This window comes from Diabrotica undecimpunctata, chromosome 10, assembly GCF_040954645.1.
Source record: "Diabrotica undecimpunctata isolate CICGRU chromosome 10, icDiaUnde3, whole genome shotgun sequence".
In the NCBI taxonomy this organism is placed as follows: domain Eukaryota; kingdom Metazoa; phylum Arthropoda; class Insecta; order Coleoptera; family Chrysomelidae; genus Diabrotica; species Diabrotica undecimpunctata.
In genome coordinates, this window is record NC_092812.1 from 21,195,971 (window position 1) to 21,221,241 (window position 25,271).

The window sequence follows — 25,271 nt, forward strand, 5'->3', positions numbered from 1 at the left end:
TAGTTACCTAATACTTTTTGTTCGTTTATATCAACAATAAATTTGTTTATTTCATTTCTGGTTTTTAATTTCCTTTCTTTTGCTCATTATACACAAATCAGAAGTAGTCTAAGTCCATTATGTTCCGGCTCGATTTAAACATATATAAACATAGCATTTTACCTATAACGAGCAAGTCCACAAATTTGTGATTAACTGATTTTATCGGAAAAAGTATAAGCGTAATCGAAGATAGGCTTAAAAAGTTACATTATAGTCGCGATATTATATATATATATATGCTTGGTAGCTTGCCTTGCTGTTTATGTCATTGTGACTTCAAGGCCACTTCTACTCACGTTGTTGTGCGTGGGTGTCAAACCTTTAAATTCATTTACCAACGAGCCTCAGTAAGCTAAAGACTGGTAACTTCATTTTTTTTCTTTATTACTATTAATCTTTAATAACTTATAATGTTACCTAAAGTTAAAATTAAAATATAATTTTTAAATAAATTTGTTGGAAGTGCAATCTAATGATCTTTCTAGTTCTTTACACTTTAAAATAAACCTTAATGTTTTTTACTAAGTTTTTATAAAATTTTTTATATATACATGTATTTTTATCACATGTTCTTTTGCTGTGCTAATTTTGTCAAATTGCAAACTTTACCTAGTTTCAATTAATTGTTATATACAACGTGAACTCTGAATGTCCAGCTTTGTAAGCTTTTTCATATTTTTTACATCACTGACTGCTACATGTCTTTGTAAGGTAACACACTTTTGTTATAACTTCTCTATGGATGTTTGGTTTCATATTGTTCTTTTTAGATGAACTGATGATGCTTTCTGAGCAGAAAGCGAAACGTCTTCAATAAATAGATGAAGTAGCCATCGTCTTTGTCTTTTATTTCTCCACTTTGACCGATAAACCCACCACTCTTCGAGTGTACCTTAGTATATATATATATATATATATATATATATATATATATATATATATATATATATATATATACATATATATATATATATATATTAAACTTAGAGCTAAGATTAATATTATTATAAAAATTAATATTAAACTCACCAGTCTTCCGGGTTGAACCGCGTCGATATCCATTTTGCCGAGCTTTCGACATCCTCTCTGATGTCTTCTTCAGGGCTTCCGAGGTCTCAGTCTCCCGAGCCCCCAGACACTACTACACTCACTAGTCACTTCTAGTTCACTCACTAGTTCACTACTACGACTGGGACCAGGGGACGGTTCATTTATACCGTCGATGGTGACGTGGCCTAGGTGGGGGTTAGGGTGGGGATTGGCGCGAGAGTTGGCGCGAACATTTCCGACAGTGGGATTTTGATTCGAAGATGGAGGGGGCGATATTTTGTTTATGAGAGGTCTCCATGTAGAAGGTAACCGTATGGCGTCATCTCTTTTATTAAGGCAATTTGGTCTTTTTTCTATTTCTATGGCTTCTCGGATAATTCTTGGTTTATAAAAGCGGATGGGGGCTATGGTTCTGGAGTTTTCGAAATCAATTTTGTGACCTGTATGAAGATGGTGTTGACCGAGAGCTGAAATTGAATCGGAATTGCGAACAGAAATGGAATGTTCATAAATCCTATTTTGAATTCTATGATTTGTTTGGCCTATATAGGAGCCTATATAGGAGCATATATATATATATATATATATATATATATATATATATATATATATATATATATATATATATATATATATACATACATACATACATACAGGAGACGCTGATTGAAATTCATGCCAACAAATGTAAGTGTAACATAAACTCGTAACGTAAATAATGACGATACAAGATCTAGAGATGCTATTAGAGCACAACGTTTTACATTGACAAAGAGTATAAAAAATTCGACTAATGTTGGTTTGTATAAATTTTTGCCAGATGAAGTAAAAAGTCTTCACTTATTATCGTTTAAGCTTAAAATCAAATCACACTTTTTAAAAAATTGTTTCTATTCGAAAACAGAGTATCTAACTACAGCTTTCACACAATAGTGCTAGTTTTGTCAGGATATTTGCCTATTATGACAATATTTAAATTCACAAAAATTTTATAATGTATGTATGTAATAATTTTCAGTGTTCCTTAGACTTGTCAGAAACAAAACTTCTTTTGTATATTGACCAAACAAATTATATTCTATTCTATTCTACACTCTGGTCCAAAATTAACCGGCCACCTTAGAAATGGGTAATTTTTGATGTCTTATATCTCCTAAACCTGTTGTCCAATTTAAGTGATTTTTTTAATATGTTATAGCCTTATTCCTTGACAATATCGTTATAATAATATGTTTGCTAAACAGGTGAATTTTTATTGTATACCGGGTGTACGAATTAAACTGTGGTTTTTTCTTAAAGTTTGCATCACCCTGTGGAATATTCTAGCATTTACAAAATATTAAAATTAAAACCTAACTATAGCCTCACGTTTTCTCACCATTTTGTTTTTTGTTTCATTCGTTTATGTTGGATAATACAAAAGTTAGGTAGTTTAACAACTAGCCATGTTTTTCATCAATACAGACGATTTAACTCACCAGCAAAATTAACCCCACTAGCTTTATTATTGTTTTGTTTACATTACCTGTGACAATTTGTTTCCTAAATTTGTGTCATTGAAGGATTATTGACATATAGTCGTTGTACGCCATTGTTGCAAATATGTTTCCGTGTTAATAACAATTCTTGAACAATTTGTAATTAAAATTAAATTTGTAATTAAAATTAACACTTAAAATTGTAATTTTATATCATTGTGAGCGAATATTGTTTAAGTTGAAATTTTAGTGCTTATTTATTGTTTGTGATTTTTAAAATGCCACTCGTTTAAACTGATGCTGCTAGGGCAGTGACTTTAGTTGATGCTGGTTACAGTCAATGTCATATCGCTGGTATACTCGATGTACCCAGAACTACAGTACAAGATGCCATCAGACGATTTTGGGAGACAGGATCGTACAACCGCAGGCCAGGTCAAGGCCGAAAACGATGCACTTCAGTTCGAGATGACCGCTTTATTATCACGAATCATCATCCAGCCTCAAGAGTCCACTGCTGAACATAGGCCTCTTCCTCATGTTTCCAACCCCGTCTATCTTGCGCCGCTCTCATCCAGTTTTTATTGAGTCTTCTTAAATCGTCAGTCCATCTTGTAGGTGGTCAACCGAAGCTTCCCTTGTCTTCCCTTGGCCTCCATTCCAATAACCTCTTTGTCCATCACCCATCTATCATTCTGGCTATGTGTCCTGCCCATCTCCATTTTAGTCTGGCTATCTTCTCGATTATGTCAGTCACTCTGGTTCTTCTCCTGATGTCTTCATTGGTTATTCTGTCTCGCAGAGTTATTCCTAACATGGACCGCTCCATTCTTCTCTGCGTGACTCTCAGTTTGGTAGCTGCTGCTTTTGTTAAGGTAAGTGTTTCTGCTCCGTACGTCAGGACTGGGAGGACGCACTGATCAAATACCTTTCTCTTTAGGCATGTGGGCAGCTCACTTTTAAAAGTTTCTCTCAGTTTTCCAAATGCTGCCCACCCAAGGCCGATTCTTCTCTTCAGTTCATGAGTCTGGTTATCTCTGCCAATCATAATTTCATGTCCCAGGTATTTATATCTATCTACGAGTTCTATTTCTTTCTCACCCATACTGATGTTCTGGTTGGGTACCAAATTGGTCATGATTTTTGTTTTCGAGATATTTATATTTAAACCTACACTTTCTGTAGCCACAACGAGTTCCTGTACCATCTCTCTTGCCATACCTAGATCTTCAGCTATTATAAGTATATTATCGGCGAAACGTAAGTTGTTTAGATATTCTCCATCTATTTTTATTCCCTTTGTCATCCAATCCAAATTCTTAAAAGAATGTTCTAGTACCGTATTTAAAAGTTTAGGTGACATTGGGTCTCCTTGTCTAACCCCCCGTTCTATTTTTATGCGATTACTGTTAGTATGTAGTCTGACAGTGGTTGTTGCCTGCAGGTATATTTTGTATAAAAATTTATCACTACATTATCACTAAAGTATTGAGAAATCGCTTTTGCACCGCTCCTGAAGCTCGTGGGTCTCTTCTTGACGTGAGAAACGTTAGTGTGAGTAGACAAACGATTAAAAGAAGACTGTCAGAAATAAAGGCTTTTCGTCCAGCTCGCGCACCACAGCTGCTCCCACAACAACGTAGGGCTAGACTTCATTTTGCGCGAGAATATGCTAACTGGACTATGGCGAAATGGAATAATATACTGTTCTCAGATGAGAGCAGAATAGCCCTAAAAGGTCCAGATGGACGCTAACGTTTCTATAGGCGTTAAAATGAAAAGTTTGCTGCATGCGCTATAACCGAAACAGTGGCTTACCGAGGAGGGTCAATAATGATTTGGGAGGTATTTCTTACGAAGCGCGTACTGATCTTGTTGTGTTCGGTAGAGAGGCAGTGTTAATGCACAAGTATACGTGCAAGAAGTTCTCCAAGACCATGTCATGCCTTTTGCATCATTTATTGGTGATAACTTCAGACTAGTGCATGACAATTCACGTTGCTGTACAGCAAGATCTACCCGTGAGTATCTTAATGACGTCGGGATTCAAGTTCTACCATGGCCAGCACACAGTCCCGATCTTAACCCAATTGCATATCTGGGACAACCTCAAAAGACGGGTAAGAGCAAGAGTACCAGCCCCTGCATTATTTGAAGAGCTGAAGACAGCTGCGGTAGAGGAGTGGCACAATATCCCCCAATCTGATATCCAGAATATCATGAATGGATTGCCAAACCGGCTCCAAGAAGTCCTAAGGGCTACAGGCGGCAACACCCATTATTGATACCCAATTTTTTTTCAATTAGACTTTGATTTTCAAAATATTGTTAATTTGAATTTTCTTCGAAGATTTTATTCATTGGATTTTTACTGTAACAAATGACAAATCAAAAAGATTATTTTTTCTCTTCCGTTGAGATAAAAATTGATAAAAAACATGTCTAGTTGTTAAAGCACCTAACTTTTGTATTATCCAACATAAGCAAATCAATTAAAAAACAGAATGTTGAGAAAGCATGAGGCTATACTTACGATTTAATTTCAGTATTTTATAAATACTAGAATATTCCACAGGTCGATGCAGACTTTAAGAAAAATACACCGTTTGATTCGTACACCCGGTATACAATGAAAATTTACCTGTTTAGCAACAATATTATTATATTATTTTAAAGATATTTTCAAGGAATAAGGCTATAACATATTAAAAAAATCAATTAAATCGGACAACAGGTTTAGGAGATATAAGAAATCAAAAATTACCCATTCTTAAGGTGGCCGGTTAATTTTGGCACAGAGTGTATATACAAAGATTAATATTACCGGAAATGTAGCCATCGATATTTCTGGTTCCCAAGTTTTCTATTAAAATTTTCCAGCAAAGCAGGAATGCCTGTTAAGTCATATACTTTTGTCACTTCATTAAAAAGTTTGTTAAACGCGCTTCAGTTTCATTAATCATCTAATTGTTTTGTCTAAATCAACTACGTTGGAGGAAAAACAAAAAAGATAAATTAAGACAGCTATAAAATGGAAACAAAAAGTTGTTTTAATTTAATTTGATTAAATTATAGGAGGTTTTTTATATAGCAGGCCTATAAAAACATAATTAGTACTAAAAAATTGTAAATTGCTCTTTATTTATTATTTTTATTTTTTTTGCGAAAACCCCTTCGCCCTTTTTACTATTGCAATCGAGTCGACTGACTTGTTTAGTCTTTTTATTGATGATTTTTTAAAAGTAAGAGCATATTGTATGGTGTCCTCTTATGAACTTTAATAACTATTGCTGAATGACATCTTAACACGTTCATCATTCTCAATTCAAACCTGCTAGTAGGTTGACGATTTGTGCTTGTATAAATTTCTAAGATCACTTTGTGAAAAGAGTTATTTTGTAAATAAAATTTGTATTAAAGTTCTACATACGAAAAATCAGTATTGTGTAAAAAGTACAACTAAAATGAAGAGAAATAAGATTTCAATAACTGTTATTAAAATTTCACAATTTATTCGTATAAAACACACTCTGAATTTTTTATTATTAATATTTACGTGTCTCGACAGCGTAGGTCACTGACTCAGGTACAAGTTTATTACATTAGGGCAAGAATCTGTACCTCTGGACAATTCACAAAATGTTACTTTTGGATTTTTTTATTAGACAAATTATAATGCTAAAAAAAAATCTTTCTATGTAACGTGTTTTTCAGACTGTTTTGACTGTCATATTGTCCAAAGGGACAGCACCTACGTCTTAAATAATTAAAACCTATTGTCAAAAAGTATAATTCTCAAAACAAATGTTGAATTTAATATGAGAGATAAACCTTTTTGATGCTCCCACGCTTTAAGGCAGGGGTAATTTAAGCACTATATTTTGAAAATCGACTGCATATGGTTCTTTTCCTTCTGTAAACGGAAAGTTTTGTTGCATTTTCTCATAAAATTTTACAATACAACTAGTATCATTATCAATCGTTTTCAGTACTTTAGCTACGTAATGTTTAACTAACTTTTTAGAGCAGAGTTTAACCAAAATAAAGTCTCCTACTACTATATGAAGATCCATTTGTGAGTGAAGAACTAGAAGGAAGTTTAATCAGCTTCTTTTTTACTTTTTCCTTAGGTTCTTTTTCTCTTGGCGGTGACTTTTCTTTCTATTTAGCAGCTCGGACCTAATAACAAGTTTCTCTGGTGTTCTGGTTAAAATTCTAGTTTTTCCTTTCTTACGCATTAATTTGCCTTGTAAATCTTTTCTAGCTGGCGCTTTTGGAAACGGAGCTGTAGACTCTATAGATATATTGAAAGGCAGGTCGGTTACAGGTGACATATATTCACGCTGTAGTGCAGCTAAAGACTCTTAAGTGAGATCATCAGCTTGAAAAGAAGTAGACGGAACAGGAATAGAAACGGAAGTAGACCGAACAGGAATAGAAACGGAAGTAGACGGGGTAGATAAATGTTCAGCTGGGATTTAAGTCAAACAATTGGAAGTTGGGACACCAGGAGCACTAGATGAGGTAGATTTACCAACCATTGTTGTCTCCGGTCGATCTGTGACATACACTTGCAGATATTCTTTTTCTGTAAAAATATTGGTGTTAACTAGTCAAAACACCTGTAACACCTTCAAAATTGTTAACAATATTTTTAGGTGTGAATGCTTGTAGGTAAGCTTTTGCTGCAATTCTTGCAACGTCATAATTACTTATTGGTTTACCAGGATTACTAAACATCCAGTATTCTGCAGTTTTGGGTAAACAGTTTTATATGGACCAAAAACCCCTCGTTCCAGCGGCTGTATTTTATGCGATGTATGCGGATGAATTGTTAATAAAACTACACCGGAATTTTTGGCTTTATCAATTATGTCTATTGAAATATGCGTATTATGATTATCCATGATAATCAGTATCGGCACCACCTGGATGCTCCAATGCATCCAGGTGGACCTCCATTTGTCATGTGGTCTTTATAGTGCACACTAGGAAATAAAAATAATGGTGGGATAGTTTGATCTGCTGCATTTATACAAGCTATCATTGTAACAGCAATACCCCTTTCTGCGGAGGTTAAACTCTTAAGTTGTTTAATAGTCTTAGGCTTTAAGTTAGGTTAGGCTTTAGGTTTAATATTTTAGATGGTTTTTGTACCGTAAATTTGAAGTTTCATCCAAGTTATATATACGTTCAGGGCCAAATTGACACGTCTTCATAACATCAGTGTAATTATTAAAAAATTGCTCAACATTGTTTTTATTAAAACTAGTGGCTCTAGCTTAACTTGTTGCCTCCGGTTTCCTTAGAGATAACGCCGGCCATCTCCTTCTATATTGAACTAGGCATTCTCGGCCTGCTTGTCTTGCCATAATTCTGGTATTTTTTACCCAAGACTGTGGCATAATTAATACAATAATTGGACAATAACCTATAATGCTTTATATAAAATTTGGATCTGTTTTTGTTACCTGACATTGTCATATTCTTATTTAATCATTGGTTTCAGTACCTCATGTACATTATGTAAAAGAAAATCTTATGTATTCTTCTCTTAATATAAATGATTATAATGTAGAGCAAAGTTAAGAGTTTTGTGCAATTTATGTACCTTCACTGTATACAGATCGGGTAAGGGTGATTTTGACTTGTTTTTGATGAATTTTGAGTCATAACGTCCTTGCTTAGTAAAGCAGACAAACTGATCATACTTGGTGATTATAAATATAAATTTTAAAATTGAATCTGATATTTCTTTTGATATTCAAAATCTATTAACATCTTTTGGTCTAAAAGTAACCATCAACAATTATACTAGAATCACATCCCAGTCCAGTAGTTGCATCGACAAAATTATGACAAATTTTTCTGAAAATATCTACAGAGTAGGTGTATTTGAACCTTGTTTTTCTGACCATCGAGCTCAATTTTTAATTATTGACTTTGAGCATAAAGTTGTTGACACTAATCAACCATTTCAACAGTTTATTACTTCTTCTGGTTTACAGAAGATTAAACGTGCGCTAGCTGTAACAAATATAGACTTTTCTGTGATATTAATATCTGCTGAAACAAAGACAAAGACAAACTGCTGAAAAAACACCTGTGCAATGGTTTAATATTGAATTAAGGTATATCAACCACAAAAATTTTAATATAATTGGTAATAACAAATTGCTAAAAAGTCAGCTTACTGTAATTTTATTATTAATTCCAATAATAAACATAGAGACTTCTGGAAAATAGTAAAGAAACAACGAAAGAAATAAATCAATTTTTTAGTACAATTGCAGATAATATAATTACATCTCTTCCCACTATTAATAACGATGTCCTCTTCAATTATAGAAATTATCCTTCTCCGAGCAAGTCCTTTTTTTCGTCCCGTTGTAGAAGAAGAGGTCTCTTAAATAATGAAGCCTCATAATAATTTTACCAAATAGTTTTAACTCCTTTCACTCATCTTATTAATTTAATTCTATCAACTGGAGTATTTCCAGAAATTCTAAAATACTCAAAAGTACTACGAATTTACAAAAAAAGTGATTACTCAAAAACTGACAATTACAGACCCATAAGCATTGTTTCTACTTTTGGGAAAGTGATTGAAAAGGTTATCAAACAATAATTTTATTACTATTTTGAGTCAAATAATTACTTTAGCATCTCACAATATGGATTCAGAAGTGCTCGTTCTACTTCGAACGCGGTATTTAATGTTGTGAGCGAGGTGATTGAGGGGCTTGAATGCGGCAATCCCATAGCAATTTCTCTTTGCCACTTATCGAAGGCTTTTGATTGCGTTTCATATGACATTTTACTCGACAAATTAAATTACTATGGAATCAGAGGTATTCCTCTTTAGCTTATAACTTCTTATCTATGTGACAGACACCAGGCGTTAGCGTCTAAACGTCATCTCTCCGATTTTCTATCCGTAAAACATGGAGTCCCACAAGGTTAGGTCTAAGGACCTCTTTTGTTCATTATTTATGTCAATGATTTGTCTAAATTCACATCTCCGTACAAATCTATACAATTCGTAGATGATACGACATGCATTATTTCAGGAAAAAATAATGATGATTTAAAAATGTCTCATGAGGAAGTTTCTACTAAATCTAGCTCATGGTTTGCTGCAAACAAACTAAAACTTAACTCTGATAAAATTCAAAATTTGGGTATATCTGCAACACAATGATCCAAAAAACAAAGAGACTGTTAAACTATTGGGAATAACCATAGATAATCGATTGAACGGGTCGGCTCATATCTCACAACTTAAGAAAAAGGTATTAAGTTCATTATTTGTTATTCGTCAACTAGCTAGGGTTGTCAACTTTAAAACAATCAAAATGACATATTTTTCTTTATTCCACTCTCACCTAAACCATCGTGTAATCATATGGGACAATTCAACAAATGCACTTCAAATTTTAGAATGCAAAAGAAAGCTATCAGGATTTTAGCAGGGGTTAGTTATCTAGAACACTGTCGACTTTTCTTTATCAAATCCAAATTATGCCGCTACCTTCTGTTGATATTTCAAGTTCTAACTGAAATTCACAGAAAATGTGCCCATTTAATAAAGCAATCTGATGTCAACGTTCACAATACGCGAAACTGTCCTACCTACGAACAAATCACTGTAGGTTACGTCTTTCAGAAAAAAAATTTCTTAATTATAACTATTACAATATTTTACCAAAAAGTATTAAACAGCTAAGCTGTAACAGTTTCGATAAAGTTATAAAAAAATATCTTCTAAAACATTGTTTTTACTGCTCAGAAGAATATATGACTCATTGCAGAATATCCACTCAACTACTTACCGTAACTTTGCCATAAATCTTTTTCTGTTTAATATGTGTTCTTGTTTGTATATATTTAAGTTACGTTTTATATCCCTTTTTATATACTATAATTTTTTTTGACTTTCTACAAACAATATTATTTGTATTTGTAATGTAGTTAAATAAATACTCTACTCAATAATTCAATAACTTGCTCCTGTATTAGTATGTATTCATCTGCATTAAATGCAGATTTAAATGCACAAATTTTGTGCTCTGAATTTAACTATTTTCAAAAGGGTCCAACACCCAGTCGGGAGTATTCAAATGAAGAATGAAAAAGCAAATAAATATTCATTTCTATTTTGCAATTTTGAAACTGAGAAAGTATTGTTTGTATAGAAATATTTGTGCAATAGAGGCAGATATTGCACTTTTAATTTTAAATAAATTTAATGTGCACCTTATAGTTTCAAATTAGACTCGTTAAATCTGACAAATAAGTTGGTCATATAAGCGATGTCATTTTTTTAAGATAATTAAATTGTACCGCATATCATTGTCTTTACTCTCCAGGAATTCCAGCACTGAATAAAAGAGCGAAAAAAAGCGATCCAAACATGCACTTTTAGATAACCAACGTACTTATGTGTTAATTAGCAAACGATTATACAGTCATCGTCATTTTTCAAAACAAAACTGAGCAAATAATCTCTCATTTAAGGTAATCCGTTTGATTTTAATACCTGCTCTAATGACATAATGTAGTGATTCATACAAACGTTCACTACGGTTTTTTTGCGGCCAAATGTTGTCGATGTATGACATAATGTACCGATAATATCGCTTGTTTTAAGTAACTCAGAAAGCCTCGGTGTCGTTTTACCATTGCCGGAACACGGAGCCATTAGTCAAGGGTATAGCTTTTACATCGAAAAATCTTTTTAATTCAGTGTAATGGGCTCTTGTGGAAGGGAGAAACACTTGGCGATTTAATATTATAATATACAAATATCGAAAATTTGTACAAATCTATCGAATAAATACAATGATAAGTAGCACTAAATAGAACTGACCAGTGATCAAATAGCAAATATTAATACACAGAGTATGCCTGTTATACCTGAGTTGATCTTATGAACTCACGTAATGAACTAATAATATAATCAGATTTTGCTTTGTTTTTGAATACTAGTCTTAATTAAACATAGACAAAACTAAATAACTGATTTTGTACAATAGAATTTTACAGTAAATACTTAATTTTTATTTATTTTTTTTTTTTTTTTCTTTTATTTAGAAATTACAGCCGCATCCACCATAATGGTTATTAGCGGCGGCTACAGAATTACAAAATTAGAGTTTATAAAATATTCCTATAGATTTTAAGAAATTTACGATATTAATAACAGAAAAATTAGTGCCTAATAAATTACTTAAACTGTTAGGTATGTTAAATGTAAGACGAAAATGGGCAAATCTATGACATTCAATTAATAAATGGTTAACGGTTATTTGTACATTACATGTTTCACAAATAGGTGGATCACTTTTGGACAGTAAATATGAGTAAGTCTCGTGTGTCCAATTCGTAATCTAGTTATCACCAATTGTTCTCTTCTGTTCCTGGTTGAGGGTTGCCAAGCTGTAACGTCATTTTTAATTTGCTTCAGTGATGTTTGAGAAGATTGCCATTCGTTTTTCCACTTGCACAAAACTCGATTTTTTATAAAAGCTTTTATATCACTCGCGGTATTTCGATTCTCGGCTTTTTCTATATCGGCACATTTAGCAATTTCACTCGCGCACTGGTCCGCACTTTCGTTGCCAGCAATGCCAATGTGGGATGGAATCCATATAAATCTGATACTCCTAGAATTTTCTTGAGCCTTCATGAGTTCTAGTTTTATCAGTTTCTCAAGGGGACCTTTAGGATAGATCTGTTTAAGGGTTTGAAGGGTGCTTAGAAATACTTAATTTAATATTAACTAAGGTATATCCAACTAGAAGAGATAGCTTGTATAAGATGGAAGGCAACCATATATACCATTTCCATCTTATACACATATTTTATTATATTTTATTTTCTTTTTTGCGAGCTATGCCGATATCTTTTACCTTTATTTTACTATTAACTCGTATTAACCTTTTTCTTGTTGTTTGAAACGTTCTAAACGTTTGGCATTCCTTTCCTCAGGTAGCTTAGCTTCCACCGTGGATGTGTTTGTTGTTGCTCTGGAAACCTCAGAGTCTTCTAACCTTATTGCCACAAATTGGTCGCATTGCTCCTGTAGTGATCCTCTCCCAAGTTAATATGCTCCTTTTTTAACTTGGCTGCACCGTACTGAAGACGACCAACAGTCAGAAATACGTATATACGGTTGCCTTCCATCGTATACACATTTTTTTTTCTTTTTTGCGAGCTATGTCGATATCTTTTACCTTTATTTTACTATTAACTCTCATTAACCTTTTTCTTGTTATATATATATATATATATATATATATATATATATATATATATATATATATATATATATGTAAGGTTTTTTATCAGCAAACTTTAAAATAAACTCAACTGCGTTTCTCTGTAAAAAAGTAAACTTTATTATTTTTTGTACAATAATAATTATTAACAAATACATTACCTGTAAAAAAGAAACAACATTTAAAGCTTATATTCTAATTTTACAAATTACAGGCAAAAGTAATAATGGCCAGACAATTGACAATGGTAAGATTAATGAATTGTCACTGTCAAAACACCTCACAAGTATGTCTAACATAAAAACAAAAAGAAGAACTTAATGTTTTGACAGTGGCGTAACAAAATGAGAATATAAATAGAAATATTATTAAAGGAAAACAAACAAAACAATAGTTTTTCTTTACATCTCCCCCCCTTGGAGAAGAAATTTTAAAACAAATATTGAACGTTCACTAAATATTTGTTTTCAATACTGGAGTAAGCTTAGTGATATGAAAGAAGTTTGATTCTGTTTTCCTATGCCCAGTATCAATTTCATAAATTGAATTGGAAATCTTCTTTAATATTTTGTATGGTCCAATCCTTAATTCATCTAACTTCTTTCTATTTAGGCGGTTACCGTTCTCCACATATACTAAATCCCCAATGTTTAAATCAATTTCCTTCCTATGTAAATCGAACTGCTTTTTATTATAATTATGTGATTTTTTTGTATTTTCTAAGGCAATTGTTCTATCTAGTTCGAGATCAGCATGTGCGACTTTAGATGATAATTCATGTGGCAGGATGCTTATATTTTCTCCTTCTATTAAATATTTTGGTGCAAATTTTGTGATGGTATGTTGAGTTTCATTATATTTCTCTACACATTTTTGAGCAATTGTTGTCCATGCTGTTTTCCTGCCACCTTCATTTATTTTGCATCTAATTTTATTAACCAATGTTTGATTTAATCTTTCATTGATACCGTTTGAAAATGGTGCATCAACAGCAGTAAATATCATTTTGATATTATTGATCTGTAGGAAATCTTTGAATTCTTTTGAGTTGACTCCAGGATATTGATCAGTCATAACAGTTTTAATTTTGTGATCTTGTGTTACCATTTTAATTATCTTTATGAAGTCATCAGAGTTTTGTGTTTTTGATGTCAAACAATAGGCATATCTTGAGAAATGGTCTACTAATAGATGAAGATATTTTTTTGTTGAATGAGATCCTCCAAAACCACCAATGGTGTCAATGGAGACAATTTCAAATGGATATGTAGCTGGTCCTAATTGTGACATTAAACCATAGTTAGGTTTCCGTCTTGATTTATTTTTAATGCAGATATCACAGTTATCACATATTTTCTTAATGTTTGTAATCATATTTTTGGCTGTATAAAATGGTGATATTTTATTTAACATCTGGTTTGTTCCTAAGTGACAGTAAGTATTGTGTACATTTTTTATCAATGTTTTACTTAAAGCTTCAGATAAAATAATTTTGTCTTTTCTGTTTGACTTTTTATAATATATATCATTTTTGAAACTGTATTTAGTTTTATTATTTTGCAAATCAATATTTGAGAGTTGGTCAATTTTTATATCTTCCAGATTGATCAGGTTTACTATTTTTAATACTTCATCTGTATTTTCTTGAGATTCTAAAACTGGATTTCTGCTTAAACAGTCTGCTTCCTGGTTATATTTTCCTGGATTATACTTTACTTTAAAATTATATTGAGATAAGTAAAATGTCAAGTCTCCCAATTCTTCATCTGTTCTAGCTTTTATGTTTAAATTTTCTAAAGGTTTGTGATCTGAATATACTATAAACTCTTTTCCAATGAGCAGATGTTGCCAATATTTTATAGCTTCTTTTATCGCTAGACATTCTAAATATATTGCCTTCTTTTTCTTTTGATTTTCCATTAATTTTTTTGAAAAATATGCCACTGGCTTGCTACATCCATGTTCATCAATTTGTTTTAATACAGCTCCTACTCCTTTTATGCTGGCATCTGTATATATATTAATTGGTAAATCAGGGTTGAAAATCCTTAATATTGGTTCTGAACAAAGTAATGACTTTATTTTATCGAAAGATTCTTGACACTCCTTAGACCAAATAAAATCAACATCTTTTCTTAATAAGTTGTGCAGAAGGTCTAAAATATTATTGCAATATCTTGGACAAACTTATGATAATAATTGATTTTTCCCAAGAATTGACGTACATTCTTTCTAGTTTCTGGAACAGGGAAATTTTTCACAGCAATCAAGTAGTCTTTTAAAGGTTTTATGGAACTATTTTCTATTATGTGTCCTAAGTATTTTACTGATTGTTCTGCAAAGGTACATTTAGAAAATTTTAGTCTGAAACCTTCATTTAATATTGCATCAAATAACTTGGACAAGTGTAATATATGTTCATCAAAGGTTTTTGAAAAAATTAGGATATCATCTATATAATTGACTGTAAAGTCTGAGAGTTTATATTTTCTTATAAGGCTGCTTAAAATCCGTTGAAAAATTGCTGGAGCCGTCTTCAAACCAAATGGGAGACAAGTCCACTGGAAATGACCTTCTTGTGTCACAAATGCTGTTTTTTCCTTATCTTGTACTCTCATTGGAATTGACCAAAATGCTGAATTTATGTCTAAAGTAGAAAAATATTTACAATTGTTAGTTTTTACCATTAGGTCCTCGATCAATGGAAAAGGTTGTGATTGAGGAACAACGATTTTATTTAGTTCCCTGAAATCTATGCACAGTCTTGTCTTTTTGTCCTCTCCTTTTTTGTATGCTAGTGTCACTGGAGCCGCAAATGGACTATATGACTCTTCAATTAAATTATTCTTTAAAAGTTCTGCTATCTGACTTTCTATCTCCTTTCTATCTTCAATGGTACATCTATATGGACGTTTGGAGCAGTATTTATCTACAATTAAGTCAATATGAGCTTCATACTCTCTTATAGTACCTACATCATATTTGTCTTTAGCAAATGCTGATTTATATTTATTAATCAGTTGTTCAATTTCTGATTGCTGATTTAAATCTAAATGGTTAATTGGTATTTCAAAATTGTCAGTATTTATACTCTCATTAAAATTTATTTCATATTTGTATATATCACTAATATTTTCTTTAGATGCATTTAAATATATGTTACCTGGAAACTCAGGAATACTCATATTATCAATAATTGACAAATTTTCAAATTCTTTAGAGTTGTTGTATTGTGTGATTCTTAGATCTTCATTTTGAATTAATCTGAAATTCTTAATACAATCTAACCCAACTAAAAAATCATAATTGAAATTTTCATTATCTACAATAAATACATCCATTTCTTTTTCAATATCATAGATTTTTATCTTAAGTGTTACTATACCATTTGTTTTTTTAACACCATTAATTGTCCTCAAGTTTACTATTTGAAGGTCACCTCTATTATGTGCTTTTATCTGTAATAATTTTGCATTAATCAATGACACATTTGCTCCTGAATCATATACTCCATAGATCTCTAAAGTGTCATTCAATAGTAACTTGATTCTAATTAGTGGTGGTATTAACAGTTTTTTGGATTTGTTTCATTTAATTCTATTTCTAATTTATGGTTGTTGACAGTTCTTACCTGCTGATTTTTTGAAATATCACTTTTGCTTCTGAACCAGCAACTTGATTCCAGGTGGTAGCGTAAACCTTTTCCTTCTTTTTCACAAATTTTGCACGCTTGTTTTTTCTCAAAGTAACATTTTTCGTTTGTTTTTGAAGTCTTAATTTTAATTAAGTGTTCTAAACCTCTAATTTCATTGAAGAGATCTTCTGTTTCTTTCAAAGTGTCTCGATCAATTCTATCAGCTATATAATTTGGAAGTCCAATAGCTATTAAATCAATCATACTTTTTTTATCTAATGATTTGTTTATTTGTAGTATGAGTCTTTCCTTTTTAAGAGCATATTCTAATAAGGAACAATTTTTGTATTTGAACTGAAAAGCATACCTCACTGGAGTCCACCCTTTGTCTGCATATGTGTCACAAAATTTGTGTTTCCATTCATCCCAATTAGAATTTATTGAATATTTTATAAGCATTGACCTATACCAATCCACACATGATCCTTCTAAAAATAATCTTAGAAGTTCAATTTTTTCTGTATTTTGATCGATTTCTAATCTTGTGCACTCATTTTCAAATGTTTCCATCCATTGTAAAACGTTCACATTTTTACCTGTAAATTTGTTAATCACAAATTGTTCGGATATTTTGTTTTTATTAAAGGATTCAATACATTGTTTTTCATTTGATTTTGTAACTCTCTCCAAGATCTGTTCTAATGCATCTAGTGGGATACCAGTTGTGGATGTTAGAGATTCTTTCCTTTGAATATCTTGTTCTAAAAGAAAATCATTGAATTGTATATTCCCATCTTTATCCATATAAACTTTTAAAATATTTTCATCTGCAATCCAAACTTTTCTTGTAGTACCCCGTTTTGTTAGAGCCCTTTTTACTTTCTGAAAAGCTGCTGTCGTCTGGATTTTTTCATGATAGGAAATATTTTGCATATCATGGGGCATTGCAAAAATTTCATTTTCTTCATTCTCAATTGTGGTTATGGTAATAATATTTGTTTTAGTATCTGTTTGCAATGATTTAACAGTAAATTCAAATCTCAGTTTTGCCATTTTGATAATTAAAAATTATTATACCTTTTTCTGTTAGCAAAAATGTTGTTTTGTAAGGTTTTTTATCAGCAAACTTTAAAATAAACTCAACTGCGTTTCTCTGTAAAAAAGTAAACTTTATTATTTTTTGTACAATAATAATTATTAACAAATACATTACCTGTAAAAAAGAAACAACATTTAAAGCTTATATTCTAATTTTACAAATTACAGGCAAAAGTAATAATGGCCAGACAATTGACAATGGTAAGATTAATGAATTGTCACTGTCAAAACACCTCACAAGTATGTCTAACATAAAAACAAAAAGAAGAACTTAATGTTTTGACAGTGGCGTAACAAAATGAAAATATAAATAGAAATATTATTAAAGGAAAACAAAACAATAGTTTTTCTTTACATATATATTATATATATATATATATACATATATATATATATATATATATATATATATATATAAAATTATTGAGTGGCCCATTTCAGATCATCTGTGATCGTAAGTTTCAAGTAATACAACATGTTGCTACTAAATTGCACAAAAGAAAAGTCCAGCAACTTAATCAATAAAAAATGGAACAACAATCGTTAAAATAGGCACTTCAAGCTGGGATTACTAAAAATGATCAGCGCGAATTGAATGCTGCAATTATATGGAGTTTCCATTTCTGTCAATATTCCTCTTCAAAATTACAGAACGAAAGACTTACAAATTTTTTTACAAAAACACTGCCATTTCTACATACTAAATAAAAGCACTTTGCTCAAATTTTATGTAAATAACTGCAACTTTGCCTCGGAACCGGACAGATAAAACCAACAAACGACAAATGCAATGTAAAAGGACCATGAATATCGGCAGAGTTGGTACAGACCTGGAGCTGCTATAAATGCTGTGGAGCAACTAGAAAACACAGAAATGTACATCATAGCAGTCCAAGAAATAAGATGGCCAGACGATGGAAATATAAAAATAAGTAAATCCACCATCTTCTTCAGCGGTAAAAAAAACGGAAGACATGAATTTATGTGATTAGAGACAGCCTAGTACAGAATATACTAAATTTCAAACCTATAAACGAAAGGATATGCTACATACGAATGAAGGGAGAACGATACAACATTTCGATTATCTCAGCGCGTGCACCAACGAAAGAGAAGGATGAAGATATCAAGGATGACTTCTACGATGCCCTATAAAGAGAGATAGATACAATGCCCAAACAAGATACGCGCATACTCTGCGGGGACAGTGTTTGATGCAATACAAAGATTTCGGAAAACAGGACAATACACTAGGAGACCAGGTCAAGGTAGACAAAGAAACACAAGTCAAGTTGAAGATCGCTTTCTTAGGTTACAAGCATTACGCGATCGTACATTATCAGCACCAGTACTTGTTCAAAGATTAAATGATGTCTATAGAAACACAGTTTCCGTTTATACCGTTCGAAGACGCTTAAATCAATATGGATTAAGGTCCAGAATACCTGTCACGGGACCTCTATTAACAGCAGATCGTCGGAGGCAACGTTTACACTTCGCTCGTGAACATCTTAATTGGAGTGTTGACGATTGGAGTGCTGTGCTTTTCATGGATGAATCAAGATTTAACAGATACTCATCGGATGGACGGCATAGGATATGGAGAAGAACTGGTGAACGTTATCAGCAATGTTGTTTTGCTCCGAGAGTTCAATTTGGTGGAGGTGGTATAATGGTGTGGGCAGGCATTTCCCTAGAGGCTCATACAGAACTTGTTACAATTTAAGGGGGCAGTTTGAACGCTCAACGGTATATTCAGCAATGTTTGGAAGATCATGTAGTGCCATTTGGCCCATTTATTGGAGAAAACTTTCGTCTAATGCAAGATAATGCTCGTCCGCACATCGCAAGAATAACACGGGATTACTTGGATGAAGTTGGAATTCGTTTATTACCATGGCCGCTAAGAAGTGCAGACTTAAATCCAATACAGCATGTATGGGATATTCTGGGACGACGTATTCGACGTAACCATGGTGAGTTTGAAACCATGAATGATTTGGAGCAAGCAGTTCGTGACGAATGGGAGCAAATCCCTCAAGCAGACTTTGCTACCTTGATTTGAAGTATGCCTAATCGAATAAGGGCCGTAATTAGGGCTCGTGGAGGTAATACACTCTACTAAACATTGTTTTCCATAAAAATTGTTTATATTAAAATAAAAAATAATATTTTTTTCTTTGCGGATTTTTAAATTTTTTGAATTGTTTATTGTTTTTTCTGAGTTCTTTCCTGAGAACATTCTTGAGTTGTAATAAATTTGACTTTTAAATTTTGCCTATTATTAAATACTTAACTGGGAACATCTTAAACTCTTTTAAAATCCAGTTTTTAGGAAAAATCATAAGTGTCCGGTTAATTTTGCACCCCAGTATATTTTGGCAAAAGTTAGTGCGGTCTCTAGTGGTAACTGACCTGTAACGATAGATTTTCTATTTTCGTCCAAGTGATTCTCTTATATCTAATGGACGACTTACATACACCGAAAATATCTGAGAACTTACTATATTTTATAAAATGTTGCTTTATTTATTTAAAAAATTTATAAAATTATTTCTTTACATCCAATTTTCGTTGAAAATGATAACATACCGGGTCAACACTTCATTTCCCGTGTTTTTTCTTAACCGAGTATTTCTTTTCTGTGCATCTTTTTGTAGCAAAGAATCGGTTTCCCTTTTTCTCAAAGCGTTCATTCAAGAGAATGCTATTCAAGCAGGATATAGCCCTTTTTTGCTTACAGAACTCCAGAGGATATTTCCGCACCGGCCGCTTCTTTCTTTATAAAACTCCCGCCCATGTATTTGTAATTAATACGCGCATAGGAGATATTGTAGATGGATTAGCTTCGTCTTGATATCCGCCCAACCACAAAATTATCTCGGCTTAATGAATATATTTTATACCCTACTTCTACCATTCATTTGCTGTCAAAAGGATTTAAGAGTATTGAGGATCTTAAGCTAAAATAATGGCAATACCTTTACGGTACATTTAATTACAGTTAAATTATGTGATTATCCATGAAATTTTAAAATATGTTTTGCAAAAGACCACACAAATCCTAAAATAAATTCATTATTAACCTATAATACGTGATTAAAAAAAACACCGTAAATTGACGGGATTAAAAAAAAACCGTAAATTGACGGGATAGGAGTACCTACAAAATTAATAATACATTTAAATGTAAAGTATTAATTTGTGATAAGTTTAGTGATATATTTATTATTTCAGTAGACGTAGTCTAATTTTGTATATCAGTACACAGTATAGATAACAACCAGTATTCTCACTCTACCGCGGTACCTTTGATCTTTTTAGACAAAATTCGGTGACCTTGACGCCATATTTTCTGGACGAAAACCGTGGACTGGCCCTGCACATATGGACGCGACAGAGCCGACTTTGATTTATTTAACAAAATTGATTTTAATTTCAACCAATTTCAAAACTCTTCTTGCTACTCTTTCATTCTTCGAGAAATTAAAAAAAAAAAACCTAAAATTGTTTTGCGTTGTATGTATGATTTTGTTTTCTAAAGTTTCACAACTATTTGTTACAGAACTGTCTTATACACTATCAAAAAAAAATCAAATGGAGAGTTATGCAACAGTTTTTAATAAATATGCTAGTTTTAAAGCTGTATGGTTATAAAGTAGAATAAAATGCAAAGTTTCATTTCAAAATTCAAATACAGAGTTTGAAATCAGTTAATATATTTTAATTATATCTCACTAAAAACACAAGAGGATGTGAACAAAACTCCTAAATATGTATATTGATTAGTGATTGATCTTACCTGTTCATTGTAATAGACTATTTTGACTTGTTATTTCGATATAAACGATTAAATAATGTGTTATTGATGTTTCCAAATAATCATTTTATTATTTTTTCTTTTAGTTTTGTTTTCATATTTTTGAGTAGGGAAATTTCTGTTATTGAATTTTAATAAATAGTACAAACGTACACGGCTAAATAAAGTTGTACAATATTTGAGTGGACTTTGTTTAAAAGGTGACTAAAAGTTATGGTACTAAGTCGAGAAACATGTTTTACTAATATTCGGCTTTACAGCTAATATGTCAAAATTCTTTTGAAAGAGAATGTCAAGTATACCTACTTATAAAGTCAGCAGAATCACCAGTAGGGATTTTTAGATTACCAAATGTGTCACCGGTTCTATTTTTATATACATTAACATATTGATATACAGTTTTAGCCGACAAATTAGTTACACTTTTTGAGTAGCTGTCTGGTATATTATTTTTAAATAATATATTAGGGCTGGGTAAACAAAATTTGCTACACAAAACATTTTTGTAAAACTTTTGGCCCCTTGAAGTACATTAAGAGACATCCTGTTTAAACTGATTACTGAATCTTCTACCTCTTGCCTTTTTTCTAGACTGAAAAATTTGAACATTTATGAAATTAGCTAAATTTAACGAAGGACAAAATTTAGATGTAAGTGCCATGTAGTCTTCAATTGTCACATTATCGACACATTTCTTTTCTGTAGAATGTACAGAATGTTTTCTGAATTTTTTATTTAAATAATGGTTTTCCTTCCATAATTTTATAACTGTACTTCATAGCACAATTTTTCTTTGAGTTTTTTCTTACAATCCTTGTTGATGTACATTAGACGTCTAACGGAATCGTACAAAGTGCTAAAAGTAGCGTCATCCTGTTAATGGTAAGAATGTATTTGTGGAAATAAAAAATAAATTTTTAAATGAACTTCATTTATTATTACATGTTGCATTAGATATTACATTTATTTGTTTATTTAATAATAACAAAGGTGACAGACCCACTGTCAAAATTAGACAAAAATACATTGTAGATAAATACAATTACAGATAAAAATCAAATATACATGTATAAAACAAGTACACATTAAGTTTACAAAGTATCATTTTGTAGTTTAAAATTTCAGAAGTTAAACAAATTATATCTCATGAGCACTGGTTTGCATGTATGAGAAGTCAGATCATACCTATATTTGAACCATAATTAGTTCTGCGATGAGATATATGGAAATGTAAATTCTGAAGAAGTGAACGGGAAGGAATATGAAAAGAAATTAGCTAAAGCAATTTAGGAGTATGGATTATTCTATAATTAATTGCTTTTGTTCAAATGTGATTTTGAATGATATTTTACATTTTTGTTTACTTGATCTTGATTAATGTCAATATAATTAATTATTAATTAATTAGAAGAAACACTCTAATACATTTTTATGGAATATGATCAGATATTTTAGTTATATCTCACTAAAAACATAAGATAATGTGAAGAAAACCCCTAAATGAGTATATTAATTATTCATTGATATTATCTGTTCATTGTCATAAAAAAGAGTATTTTGACTTATTATATTGTTATAAACAAGTAAATAATGTTTTATTGATGTTTCCAAATAATCAATTTATTATTTTTTTTTTTTGGTTATATTTTCATGTTTTTCAGTCTTGAAATTTCTCTTCATGAATTGTAATGAATATTATAAACATACACAGCTAAATAAAGTTATACAATATTTTATTTTAATAATATTCGGCTTTGCAATTAATATGCCAAAGGAATATGAAAAGAAATTAGCTAAAGGAATTTAGGAGTATGGATTATTCTATAAACAATTGCTTTTGTTCAAATGTGATTTTGAATGATATTTTACATTGTTGTTTACTTGATCTTGATTAATGTCAATATAATTAATTAGAAGTAATACTCAATACATTTTTATGGAATATGATCAGATATTTTAGTTACATCTCACTAAAAACATAAGATAATGTGAAGAAAACCCCTAAATAGGTATATTAATTATTAATCGATATTATCTGATCACTGTAATAAAAAAAGAGTATTTTGACTTTTTATATTGTTATAAATAAGTAAATAATGCTTTATTGATGTTTCCAAATAATCAATTTATTATTTTTTCTTTTGGTTATATTTTCATGTTTTTCAGTTTCAAATTTCTCTTCATGAATTTTAATGAATAGTACAAACATACACAGCTAAATAAAGTTCTACAATATTTTAGTGGAAATTGTTCACAAGGGTGGCTAAAATTTATTGTACTAAATAGAGAAACATATGTTTTAATAATATTCGGCTGTACAGCTAATATGTCAAAATTCTTGTGAAAGAGACAGTCAAGTATACTAATAAAGTTAATAAAATCACCAGTAGGCATTTTTAGATTACCATATGTCTCACCAGTTCTATTTTCATATCCGTTAAATATGAATATACAATAGTATCTCACAAATTGGTTACACTTTTTGAGTATATGCCACATATTTCACAACTATGGAATTCTTAAACATTTTTTTATTAAATATCCACACAAATAGGTTATAAAATTTCAATTTTTCAATTGTCAATATACTTCTTTTCTGTAGACTGTAACTTCTGAAGTTTATTTTTTAAATAATGGTTTTTCTTCCTTAATTGTATAACTGTACTTCATAATACATTTTTTCGGGGAGTATTTATTGATAATTGTTGTGACACTTGAGTTGAACTTGGTGTTACTGGAAGTGTAGTTACATGTTCAGGTTCTCCATGGAATATGTTGTTTTTACCAGGAGTAATAGTAATATCCTGAAGTACAGTTATAGTGGATGGTTTATGTTTAATACTAACATTTTTCTCTATATCCATAGCTGAACTTTTCACTACTTCTAAAAGAAAAAGAGAAAGCTTACATATGTGTTACATCTTAATTATTTATTTTATTTACCTTCATTAATAGGACATCTTGGAAGACATGTTTTGGACTACTGCAGAATAAGTATGATCAAAAGTTGATGAGCCCTCTGTTAAAGGAAAGTTTGTGAGAACTGCAGAAGGTTGTAATCGATTTCTCATATCATTCAGAAACATCTTATTGTCGAAATGAGTACCATAAAGACGATGACTTCTATGTAAACGTTCTGCCTTATTCAATAAATCTTCTCGTCCACATGCCATTAACCAAATTTTTGCCTAAATACAAACATTTTTTTAATACACGATGAAACGTTAATAAATAATATAACATCTTAACATCTGTAATACACAATTTTAATCCTAATTTAACACTCACCTATTAACATCTTTTGGAAAGAAAACAATACTTTTCCTAGAATTATTACAACACTTTGTAGCTGCACAAGTGTGGCAAGGCTTTTTGTTTTTATTTTTGTACATATCGACGTACTTATACAACGTAATTGCGAAATAAAAAATGTATAAAGTTTATTTGTATCTATAAATACACAAAAAGTAAACAAATACAATGGCCTCTATATTATTTATCTATGACAAATGACAATGGCCAATGACCAATGAGAGCCGTCAAATTTTTCGGAGTCCAGAGAAAATGGCGTCGCTGTCTGCGCGAGTAAAATGCGCGAACTTTCGCGCCAAAGCGGAGTGGGAATACTGGTTGTTGTCTATACTGTGATCAGTAGTCGAACACAGTCTACTATACCGGTCATAAAAATACTCCTGTGAAGGCATTTTGTTTAAATTTCAATAAAATAATCTACTGTTTGTAAAACCTTATGTTTTTGTAACATTATTTATTATTATTGGCATATTTTGTTTATTTCAAATGTTCATTTACGTAGCACAAAAAATAGTCCACAATTGTTGTAACAGTTTGATTTATTCTCTTTCTTTCTA

General features: G+C 31.3%; 1 long non-coding RNA gene across 1 annotated transcript; it reads right to left on the reverse strand.

Moving 5' to 3' along the window:
• Positions 1-22,947: 22,947 nt before the first annotated feature.
• LOC140452417 (uncharacterized) lies at positions 22,948-25,026 on the reverse strand. Its single transcript, XR_011952185.1, has 3 exons — positions 24,691-25,026; positions 24,346-24,590; positions 22,948-24,286 (listed from the first exon to the last, which is right to left on the reverse strand). It is a non-coding gene; the product is annotated as an uncharacterized lncRNA (long non-coding RNA).
• Positions 25,027-25,271: the final 245 nt, after the last annotated feature.